This window comes from Lissotriton vulgaris, chromosome 5 (genome assembly GCF_964263255.1).
Source record: "Lissotriton vulgaris chromosome 5, aLisVul1.2, whole genome shotgun sequence".
NCBI classification, from domain to species: Eukaryota; Metazoa; Chordata; class Amphibia; order Caudata; family Salamandridae; genus Lissotriton; species Lissotriton vulgaris.
The window spans coordinates 905,522,470-905,535,296 of record NC_141693.1 but is presented as its reverse complement, the minus strand read 5'-3'; the positions used below and the strand labels follow the sequence as shown (position 1 = coordinate 905,535,296).

At 45.2% G+C, this 12,827-nt stretch overlaps 1 protein-coding gene across 1 annotated transcript in view; it reads left to right on the top strand.

The window, feature by feature from the left end:
- The window catches only part of CCNJ (cyclin J), a 130,753-nt gene that overhangs the window by 95,023 nt on the left and 22,903 nt on the right, over positions 1 to 12,827 (top strand). The gene's annotated exons all lie outside the window — the stretch shown is intronic.

Here is a 12,827-nt window from a genome sequence, read left to right as displayed (position 1 = left end):
CCGCAGCTCTCATTCGTCCCGCTCCCCCCTCCCTCCGCAGCTCTCCTTTGACCCTGCTCCTCAGCACTGCTCACCACCTCACAGTCCTGCTTACACCATGCTGCATCGCTGCACGCCCCCTCTTCCACAGACCTACCCTGAGCCCCTGTCTCCTGTATGCTGGTGCTACTCAGCACTGCGCAGCTCCATTCGTCACCTGAGACCCCCCGCATATCCGCAGAAAACCCCCTCAACAAACCCTTCTCCCGTACCGGAGCGTCGCCCCCCCCCCCCCATCATTTTCTCACTCATCATGAACCCCACACACTCTCACCCTGACAGGCTCCTCAGCCCTCATATCACACCCTGGTTTCTCTCTCTGAAGTAGATGCCCCGAGAGAGCCGAGCTGTATGCGCGCGCCTTCCATGTTTTCGCGTAATTCACATTCTCTCCCGTGGGATTGGCTCCCTGTCAGCAGCTGCTGCCTGAATGGTATACATTCCGGATGGCACGTGGCCATCTCAGCGCTGACCGCTACCAGCGGCCTATCACTGAGCTGACCATGTGATACAACCTCAACTGTAACAAAGAGTCACACACCAATAAGACAACCTAAACAGCGACTAAAAAATTCGAAATGAATGTGGAGTAATGAGGCTACTGCCTCGGTATCCAAAAACTCATCACTGTCAGAAGGAATCTGACAGACGAAAACAAGACAGACGAGCCATCTCAGCTGCGGGAGCTCGCGCTAACACCGGCTGCTGTAAGTGTCATCCAATATTGGGAGAGGAGTATTTGTGATCTCTCCAAAAATTCCGCGCAGGTCCTCCAGGGTGGCTGCGAAATCAGAAAACTATTAAAAATCCGCTCTGTTTCAAGGGCAGAGGCTGGGCTGTCGAACCGCGGAGCCCTGGTTCTCAGGCTGGCCCCTGTGTCCGTTTCTGGTCTCTTCGCCGCCGCAGCCCCCTCCCTCGCAGGCCTGGCCATGCCTTGCGGGCTCGGCTATGCAGCTTTCGGCCGAGCTGCGGGTTTTTTGGGGTCCACAAACTATGGAAACCCGCCGATTCCGTTCTGTGTGCAGAAAGCGCTTAATTGCAGCTAGCGCCCAGCATGTAGCAGCATGAAGCCGATTCACAGCGCTACATATTTGCTCTGGTTCAGCATCGATCTTGATTCCAATTGATAACCAGTCATACACAAATGAATGCGATCCGCCCAATGGCATGACCGCTAGCCACTTACAGATTATTTTACTGTACCAAAAAATGGGCCCCTTAAAATCGGGATTTGTGGGAAGAAATCGAGTCTTGTGCTAAATTAAGAAGTGTGGTGCAGACTCCTAATTTACATTTTTTTTAAATTTCTTCTTTCAAAAACACGTTGTTCTCTCTTGATGACCCTTGACCTGTACATTATTACCGCTAGCTCTTGCTGTCCGTGTTCTGTACTGTACCCTTGAAATGGTTTCAGATGTCAACGATGTTGTTTGTAATACAACAAGGTTTTGGTTACTCCAGCATCGTATTGGTTTCTAAACATGGAGAGAACATCCCTTGTCGATGGAGGCTGGGTTCACCCGGTTGTTTGACTTTCACGTTCAGTTTCTCGTATTGTTATTGTTATAGTGGGTTTATATAGCGCCGGGTCACCTACAGGTCTCAGGGCGCTTTGACCACAGAACATAACATCCGGGATATAAAAAAGGGTGGAGTACTTAAGCTAAGCTGAGTGCTGTTCTGAACAAATTAGTTTTCAAGGCTTTCCTGAAACGGAGTAGATTCCCCTCCTTTCGGAGTGTCTCAGGCAGGGCGTTCCAAAGGTTCGGTAGTAAAACCGAGAAGGATCTCCCTCCCATTGTGGCCAGTTTGAAACGAGGACATACAAGGAGTTTGGCATCAGAGGACCTGAGATTTCTTTCCGGTCTATATATCTCAATCCGTTCCTTGATGTAGGTCGGGGCCTTCCCATAGATGGCTTTGTGGGCTATACAGAGGCTTTTAAAAACGGACCTCTGTCCAATTGGCAGCCAGTGTAGACTTTTTAATAGTGGAGAGGCATGCGTTCTCCGCGGAAGGTTGAAAATAAGTCTAGCGGCGTAGTTTAGGACTACCTGAAGTCTGTTTGTTAGCATTTTTGGCAGGCCTAAGTAGAGCGCATTGCCATAGTCGAGTCTTGACACTATGGTGGCCGAGACCACTGTGCGTAGCATCGACTGGCAGAGGAGAGGGACTAGTTTGCACAACTGTCTTAGAAGACCTGTACAAGTGCCAACCACGGTGGAAACCTGGTTGGTCATTGAGAGGGCACTGTCCAATTTAATGCCCAGACTTTTGACCGTGGCTGCTGGCTGTGGGGTTGGGACCAGCTCCTGGGGCCAGTACATGTCACTCCAGGAGGAGCACTTGGATGGTACTATCAGCACCTCTGTCTTTTCCGGATTAATTTTAAGCTGGTTGGTGGACATCCAGTGGACCGTATATCTAAGTATGTCCTGAGCGTGTGACTGGGCTTGTACTGTGTCATCTATGCCCAGCAGCAGCTGTGTGTTGTCAGCATAGTTAAACACCCGACAGCCCATCCCCGCTAGTGTGTTAATCAGGGGCTGTAGATATATGTTAAACAGGAGTGGGGATAGTGCTGAGCCTTTTCTGTAGTTTTTCCCTCCTGACTTGTCCGTCTTTACTACTTTTGAATAAGAAAGATGTTTTTAAAACACATTTCACAACTATTCTACACTTCTTCTAAAAGAATGCTGCATGGTTGCCTGCTGGGTGCTGTGCTGTGGGAGAGTAGGTTACTGCTAAATTATAATGCTGCTGATGGCTACGCTGACGGTTCCAAACCTTGAAACCTGACACCTCTCTTTAGACATGTGCCAGCACGTCCCCTTGTTAAAGGAGGAGGTGTGTGTCCTCATGCCTGGGTTAATAACTTGTAAACAGCCGTGCCCGCCTACTTGAATTAGATGGACTCTCCGCCTGCTGCCGTGGAGGGTCGGTGTCAGTGCGCTCTCTCGCTTCGTGCCCTAGTGTGTTCTCCGCCCGCTCCCTCTCCTGTCACAGATCCCTCCAGTCCGTCGCAGCTTCAGACCTGCCGCCTCGCCTGCACCTCCGCTACGTGCTCCTGCGCTCTGTCCCGCGCGCGGACCCCGGCTGAAGGCTGCCCTCGGACGCGGCACTGCACGCGACCCTTCCTGCAGGAGTTTGTCGTCTTCATCCCGGGACAGATGGGACCATGCACCACAATCCACCGCATTTGCCATAAAGCATTCATTTTAACATTAGCAAAGATGGCTCCTGACATTGAGGCTTCCCTACAGGCCTATCTAGACTATGAAGCCTGTAGGTTCTCTGCTTTAAACACGTTACAATCAGTCATCCTTCTGAAGTTGATGACACCTATTATGCAGGCTTCCAGACACACGTTCTGTCGATGACATTGACAGATAAATACTGAAATGCTGAATTTCAGTGCATTATTTTAAATATATTTGCTTGGTACAATTAAAAGATTTTAGCAGACTCCCTTTGTTCATTGTGGGCGGTAATACCACATGTGGGGAATACCGGACACACAAGGTCTGTTTTTACTTTGTTAGCTATTTACCTATTTACGCCTCGTTCCAATTTCCTCACCTCGAAATAGAAGACAACATTGTCATTCCTCATGTTTTCGGAATATTGCCAAATAATGGAAATCAGTGTGTGCCGAAAATCATGTGGTGAAGCAGTTTTATTTATTTATTTATTTATTTAGAGTTTTCTATAGCGCGAACTTGAACCGATTAGGTTATCAGAGCGCTTTACATAGCACCAGTTCCGTTACATGTTATCACAGCAGTTTACATAGTCAGTTACGTTACACATTGCAGGAACTTGAACCGATTAGGTTATCAAAGCGCTTTACATAGCACCAGTTCCGTTACATGTTATCAAAACACTTTACATAGAATCAGTTACGTTACACATTTCAGGAACCTGTTTCTTTTTGTTCTAGTGAATAGGGTTATCTCTTCACCCGGGGGAAGGGATACACCTGGCTATATTCCAACAGTCACACAGGCGACTAGTCGTTACAGCTATAACTCTAAACACAGGGAGGGGATACACATGGATACAATCTAAGAATCACATAGGATACTAGTCATTAGAGTTATCTTCTATCTACATAGGAGGGATATGACTGGAAACACTCTAAGGGTCTCATAGGGGTGGTAGAGAGTACAGAGGTCCACTGCAAACACTAGTGATAAGAGTCCACTACATACACATAGGAAGGGATATGACTGGTTAAACTCTAGGAGACGCATAGGGGTGGTATATGGTGTAAGGACTTCAGCGAATACCAAAGCTTAGCATTATTGCAATCGGTCAAAGGTCTACTGCATACACTAGTGATTAGAGTTATCTCTATATACATAGGGAGGGGATGTGACTGGATAAGCTCTAAGAGTCACATAGGAATGGTATATGGTGCAAGGTCTAAAGCAAATACCATTAATTAGAGTTATTACAATAAGTCAAAGAGCAGAGTTCCATAAGTGTGGATGCAGTCACAGCACAAAGAGAGGGTGGGAGGGATGCAAGGGTATGGTGAGAAGGGGAAGCACAACAGGGAGGAAACATTTGAGGATCATCCACGGGGAAAAGGGTTAAGGCCAAGGGCATGGTAGGAGGGCTAGAGTCCAGAGAAACTGTCCGAAAACAGCAGCAAAGTGTCGGTCAGGACAGAGCAAAAGTCAAGAAGTCCAGGAGAGAAGGTGGGAGCCCAGGTGAGAGATGACGCTGGAGGCCAGCCGCAGGCACGTCGCCATCTTGGAGAGCTTGCAGTCATCCGGCTCGGTGGGCGTGAGAGAGCGCAAGGTGGTGAAGGTGTTGGTGCGATCACGCGTTGTCCGTGAGGCGCTGCTACGGCAGCTGGTGGGTTGTGTGTGGATACAACCGCCCTGGAAGATGTGTGGCTTCCGGGAGCCATGAGCAGCACATTCAGAGCACTGGAGCCATTGGTGCCATGCTGCAGGGGGGGAGGGGTGAGTGATCCAGGAGATCCGGCTCATGTTGCAGGACCACAGGGCAAAACGGAAGTGGCAGAGGCCCCCAAAGCGGCAGCCGGACGGGTGGCAGGCCCGACAGCCTGAGAGAGGGCCGCAGGATAGACAAGCGGCTGGGGAGAAGTTGGGGCGAGCCAGAAGAAGCGGCGATCGCCATCCGAGGGTCGCCGCCGGCCGCCATCTTGGAGTCAGGCAGAAGTCTTGTGACGGGGGCCGCCCCCGGTGTCTTGCCGCTACAGAGGCCCCCCCGAGACTATCCTCAACTAGAGGCAGCCCCAGCGTCCCTCAAATTTCGCTCGTCAAGCGTACCTCCCACTGAGGGTTGAAGACATCGGCGCTCTCATCAGGGCTCCGGCTGCCATTTTGCCCGCTGCCGTCCTCTCGCGTCTCCTCGCAGATCCAGCCGCTACAGCGGCTCCAGGGGCGATCGGAGCAGCCCCGGAGGTGCCCTGCACCTTCCGCTTCCTAGGCGTGCCGAAAACAGCCCCCGGGCCATTGGGGAACCGCCAAACCAAGCTCCCGAGCAGCGTTACCACAAAAATCATGAACTTCATACAGGCAAACTCCTGTTTGTGCCTGAATCAGAAAGTTACTCTGAATGAGCCTGGCAGTCTTTCTCAGGGTGTCAGTGACAATAAAATGAATGAAGAGCGTCCTCGCTCTTTATTATTTGGACATGGTGTGTGGGCACGCTCTTGGGTCCAGGAGGACCACCCCGAGAAAACATGGTAACAATTAAGTGCTGCGCCGGTCTCGGCTTCTATAATATCTTTAGGGATTGCAGGAAGGGCGACGGTTAAATGTTTGTGTCTACAGAAGCGCTCATCCTGTTTCCGTAAGAGGTTCTGTTTAATGTGTACTTTCCGTCTGTTTCTTTGTTGTACAAGCAGATGATGCTATGCGCGGACACTGGCACGCTCGGCGGTGGATGTGGAGGACTGGCCTACAGAGAAAGTGCCAGGTATTCAGAGTGGCCGGTGCCTGTGAAAGGTCGGTAGGGGCAAGGTAAAGCAAGGGCACAGTCGTGCGCGCCTCTGGACGGCCGGTTGGTGGTGAAGCAGTGGCCAGATAGGCCGCAATCTCCGACAGTCAGGTTCCAACGGGACATTCCAGTGCTTCTGAATGTTCTATAGGGAAGGGGCAAGAAAGGACACACCTGCATCTTCAAAGAGCGCAAAGGAATGGACAGGAAAGGGGCAGGCGGGTGTCATTCGCTGTTCTGTTGGCTTGGGGTCAACTTTCTGGGCTGGTTCCTCTGAAAGGCTGATAGTTTGAGACTGAACCCAATAGTACCTAATATTGGCACCGAGACAGAATAGTCCAGCACTTATAAACACACTGGAGCCCTTCCGTCGGTAGGGTTGGGTTAAAGTCAATCACAAGCAATCCTAATTATTATTTTTTTTTTTTACAGATTTATATAGCCCGAGCTACTTACATGGCCATCCAGCTACATTACTAAAGGATCAGATTTCTCTTTTTTTATGCACGGGGAGATTTAAGCAATTCTCCCGGAATCATAGGCTGTTGAGCCAACGCCAGGGCTCAAACCCGGTCCTCAAGTTCCAAAAGGCTGCAGCTGTGCCTGCTTAGACACACCTTTTTTTTTTCATGACATTAGTGCTTGTACGCTGTATGCCGCTCTGGCCATCTTTTGGTTTTGCGGCAGCCTGGTCCAGCCCCGCTCGTCACGGGATGTAAAACTGGCAGACAGCTCTCGGACATGAGTGATACAGCCTTTGTCTGAGAACTCCTCAGAGTGACTGTCGTATATTTAATGTGACAATCGATGCCTGCGCACATTTAATGTACCGGCTTCAAAATCCCTCAGCTGAACTGACACATATGTAAATAATTGGCATGAACTGCGTGCGGTATAGCGGTCAGGACCAACACCTGGCAAACATACGAGGGGACACCACCAACGCTCATCGGCGGAAATGTAAATGAACAGTAGCTGTGATGTTCGACAGGCCTCCACATATTTAAGATGGCCGAGGGCACACTTATCAGCAGAGGCAGAGCTGCCAGTTTTTGAATGGGCAGTATTAACATGTACTACGGTAGGCAGCATCAGTATAACTCAGAAGTTCTAGATTTGTGGGGCAGTATCAACACTCATCTGAATTGACTTGTTTATATGGAGGCAATATCCGAGTACACTGCCTAGTTATATATTGCAGCGTTATGCAGTGCCAACTTCGCTCGAGGGCATTGGGGCGCTTTACAAGAGAACCACACCATGTTTACACATTCTCATGGGCAGGGAGGCTACGTTTTCGTAGCAAGTAGGGCAGGATGCAAACGTGAAAATGTGTCTCCTCCCATATCGAGATGGCCTGTGCGGTAGGTCCTAGTGACACGTGGGTGTGGCTAAAGGGCCAGAGCAGCAGCATTTGGAGCTTTGGAAACCTGGTTCAAGTCTCGTTGTCTCAACATCTTGTGATTCTGGGCAAATCACTTATCTCCTCCTGCATCCCAAAATAGAATGTGTCCATGTTTAACGAACCCGGTGCTCATGGAAAGCTGTCCAATACCTTTGGGTCGAGTTCGCGTTATATAAAAAATGCGCCAAAGCTTGGGTCCTATTATGTCCCATTGGACTGGAAATGGGCAGGCTGCACGCGCTTATCTGCCATTAAATCCTGGTTTCTGTAAATCCGGGTGAGCCCCCCTCCCCTTCGCGGGGACGCAGATACTATTGCCCAGTAAGTGCCCCGCTATCAGGGTGTAGAGTGCAGTGGTTCTGAGTGCAGTGACATTGAATTCAGCTTCCACTATCTTACAATGTGACACATGCTTATTGACTTTCCCTTGTAAAGCTCTGTTCATTTCCCTATTAAGTGGGTCCCCTGCTTATCCGTATGTTTTTGGGTAGAAGAAATGGCCTTCTCCTGAACTTCATTTGAGGGCAATCCACAATCCCTTCTGGAGCAGTTCAAATGTGCCTGACCATGGACTGTCTTTTCTTGGACTCTATCTTTTCTGTGCTGTGAAAAGGAAGGATATGCTGAGGGCTCAATTTTTTTAAGTAGGCTGCATTTTAGTAAACCCAAGCCTCGTGCCTTTTATCAAAGAGGCATGAATATCTGGCCTCAGTAAGTTGGTTTATTGTATTGACTTTAACAGGTCTCTGTGCTGGTATCGGAGCAAACTCATTTCCAGCATATGATCCCTGCTGGATTGCAGTTCTGCTGCATACGCTGTGGACAAACCTATACTCTTGGAAAAAGCCTTGTTGCTGTGACCCGGGCAGATTTACCCTGTGAGAAAAGGAGCTGGATTGTCCCTGTAAGTAGAGCAGCTGTCCTGTAAAGATCTGCAAATGGTCCAAATGGGCGGAGAACCTCTCAAGCACCAAAAGAGCACATTGGGACATCATGCCCGTGGCAGCCCTTACAAACATGAGCACCATCCTGTTGGTGGAGCTACAAAAGACACCTTTTTTGAAATAGTGAGCTTGCATTGTCTCCAGCTTGCCTCGTACTCTTACGGTCCCTATAGGATATGTATGATTGGCATGGGGGTACATCTCTGACATCTGTTAACTGGGTGAGTTGACCCGGTTTATGAACTGTTCACTGTAATTGTTAGTTTTCTAGATCTCATCATTTGTTGTGTTTATTGATTTCCAATCATACATTGTACTTCCCAGAGAGAATTGTTGAAGCTTTGCTCTGTCAGATACAGGTCCCTACACAGAGGTAATCCCTAGAGACTTTATATTGGGTTGCTAAATCACAATTACAGCTGCCATAAATTAACTCTGAATCAGTACACCAGTCACCTTTAGGTCAGCACTGACTTCGACACCAGGACTCTAAAGGAAATGCACCAATGACTATTAGTGTTTTGTTTGACTCTTGAGCTTTATATTTGCGCCCCCCCCCCCCCCTCCCTGAGTTGGACCATCCTTACTTTCTGATCCTGAGCTACTGGGACATAAGGCCCGAATTATATCATTTTTGAAAGGATGCTAACTTGTATCCCTTTTTCTGGCACTCCTGTTCTTTTGCTGGAACATGCATGTACTATTGGAAAATATAGTAAATGACCTGACTAGTCTTCAAATTCTCCTAACCACAACCAAAGCAAAGGCCCGTGAGAAAGTCTAGTCTGAGGGCCAATGGTTTATGTATTTTTCTATGTATATATGTATAAGTCTCAATTAGCTAGTACAAATCTAGCCGAAGGGAACTAAAGCTCTTTAAACATCTCTTGAAGTCTTACCTGTTTTGTGTCATATTTTTGAATGCTTTTGTAAGTGCCAGTAATATTAAAGCCACGTTCTTCTTTGAGCTTCTAGCATTGACTACATCAACATTTTACTTGAGTGTTGTTTAGGATCTCGAGCTGCATCTGAGTTTTAACCCCATGATTCCAATTAAAGTAAGCATTAACTACCCTAAATCAACACTCCCGATAAAGTCAGGTGTCTAAATGGATTAACAAGGTTATCCAATTGAAATGCAATAGGTTTGTGACTTTGCAATACCAGTGCTAAATTACTGAACCTTGCATGATACTGCCCAGTAACTACTGTCTGTCCAGGAAAATGCATCACAGTATGTACTACTCGGGCATAACTGAGAATGTGGTCAGTCTGCCTCACTGATTCATTATCAATCACCCAAAGACCTCCTACAATAAAAAATGTCATGTGCAGAAGTGAAAGGATGCACACTCCAAATAGGTTAATAGTTCTGATTTCATGCATCATTTTAGAAGTTACAAGTTTCAAATCAACAAGTGTTTTGCTGTAAGGTCTCACTTCAAAGGTCAAGGAACCTCTCAAAGATTATCTGAGGCCAGTTCTCTTAGATTCATGGTAACCTGAGGTATTGGCCAGCCCATGGGACAATTATTGTATTTTCCTCTTCGACCCGGGGACTAGAAACTACTTTGCATCTATTTGGGCTTTGAACAGTGAAGACTAACGTGAGAAACATGGAACTAATGAACATTGACCTGAATGTTTTTAGGACTAGTTATCTAGAAGCAAAATAAGATTCTGGGTGACTCTTAGAGTCAATTCTTACTTACTTGTGAGGCCTGCACATGAACAACAGAGTCTGAGACACTTCTAGTGGCTTGCACCTGACCCATTGGTGAGGTTTCAGGCATGTGGAAACTTGTGAGTATGAGAACAGGTGTGTTCAAGGTACCTTCCATGTTAGGTGCTGACAGGTGAGGATCTGGCCTCAGTGTATGCTTTCATTACTTGGCAGACTATGATTGCCAAAATACCCCTTTCTAGACTCTCTCATACTCTACCCCTCCTTGCATCATCTGACACCTCTTTTACTATACCGATCCCCTAAAACAAACCTTTCTAAACTCTTCCCTCCGAGTCCTCTCCTCCAAAACTCCTTTTTACTAATCCAAAAGCCTCCTCCTTCTGCTAAGACCTAAAATAAATGTTTTAAAAACCCTTCACTCTTTTATCCCTCCACTATCCTTTTCAATCGAAATGAACAGACTAACTTGTTCACTTCTCAAATTCCATATTAAACTATGCTGATATACTACCCAAATAACTGAATAACATACCCACTACTCAATACTTCATATTTCTTACTATACTAATTTTCAACAGTAATCCTTTATGGGTTCCGGAGTGGCGTGCTACTCTCCAGAAAAGCGCTTCAACACCCATCAGGGGTAACAAGTGCTACATGAATGCAAATCTTTCTTCCCCTTTTATCCCTCCACTATCCTTCTCACTCCAAGTAACTGACTAATATCCACCACTGAAATTACTTCATATTTCACCATATTAATTCATCACTAATCCTTTGTAGACTTCCTGAATAGCGTGCGTCAACAAGCGCTATATAAATACAAACCTTTGTCCTCCTCTATCCTTCTGCTCTCATTCCAAATCCAATTAACTGACTAACCTATCCACCACTTAAAATGTACTTGCATGTTTCACTTCCTTTCTTCACAACAGGTCGCAGAAATTGAAGAGCAACAACCTGATGTCCTCGCCAATACCTGTAAAGCTAGGCGTCCCCCAAGGGGTAGGGTGTTAAAATATCGATTACAAAAATATAGCTGACATAAATATAGTTGTAAAAATATTGTTTACAAAAATATCGACACCCTATACTTAAACAGGTAAGTACATAAATATCTACTCAAAAATATCGTTGTAATTAATATAGATGTAAAAAATATCGACTTTTTAAAGTAATTAAAATTACATTAAATAATAAATAAATATAAGTACTATTAACAAAATACATTACATTACTTTTATTTTTTAACTATTTAAAACAAATTAACTGCACTTTTTCATTATAAACTTAATAAATGTGTACATATACATATATTTTACACATTACTTTATATAACAACAATAATACATACATATAATTAAAATATACAATGTATTATTAGTTAAAACATTTGATAGCGTAGGTGTAAAAATTACTATTCCCACTCCAGAGGGTGCAACAGTAGGGAAAGCGTTGGATAGCGTAGGGGTAAAAATTACTATTCCCACTCCAGAGGGTGCAACAGTAGGGGAAGCGTTGGATAGCGTAGAGGTAAAAATTACTATTCCCACTCCAGGGGGTGCAACAGTAGGGAAAGCGTTGGATAGCGTAGGAGTAAAAATTACTATTCCCACTCCAGAGGGTGCAACAGTAGGGAAAGCGTTGGATAGCGTAGGGGTAAAAATTACTATTCCCACTCCAGAGGGCTCAACAGTAGGGAAAGTGTTGGATAGCGTAGAGGTAAAAATTACTATTCCCACTCCAGGGGGTGCAACAGTAGGGAAAGCGTTGGATAGCGTAGGAGTAAAAATTACTATTCCCACTCCAGAGGGTGCAACAGTAGGGAAAGCGTTGGATAACGTAGGGGTAAAAATTACTAAATGTATTTAGTCATTTATAAAATAACAAATATTTATTTTTATTTATTTAATCATTAATTAAATAATCAATTAAAATGTAATTAATTTACTACATTTTCACTAAAAAATTCCAGTACACACACCTAAAATTAATTAAAAAATTAACATAATTAAATACATAATTATTAATCAATTAACTAATTGAAATTAATTAACTATTATTTATTACACTATTTATATTCATTTAAAACATTAATTAATCTATTATTTTATTATATTTAAATTACTTTCCACCCTACTCCCCTATAAACCCACAACCCGCTACGGAACTATTAATACTAAATTCAACATTAAATACATTATTAACTAATAAAATACTACAAAATATACTACTTTGACTACAAATACTCATTAAAAACACTACATTACTTATTATTTAAAAAACGATATTTTTGTAAAATATGTTTTTGTAAACAATATTTTTTTACAACTATATTAATGTAATCGATATTACTTACCTGTCTGTCGATATTCTGGTCAGACTATATTTTTGTCATCGATATTTCTTCCTGTAGATATTTTTGCAGCGATATTTAGGTAAGTCGATATTTTTGCAACGATATTCCCGTTCTGTACCCCCCCAAGGATCCTCTCTATCCCCAACTTTGTTCAACCTACCTCTCACCATCCTACTACAAGCATCCAATGTACACTTTCACATGTACGCCAATGACACTCAACTTTATCCCAAATTACAATCCCCCAAAGACATCTTGCTCCTGAACTCAACGATCAGAGGCACCCAATCCTGGCTTGCCGATAATCATCTCAAACTCAATGCCCTGAAAACAGAGTTCCTTCTGATCTCACCACCAGCGAAGATCTCCACTACGCAAATTTGGCTTAAACACCTAACTGCACTCAATGTACAACCC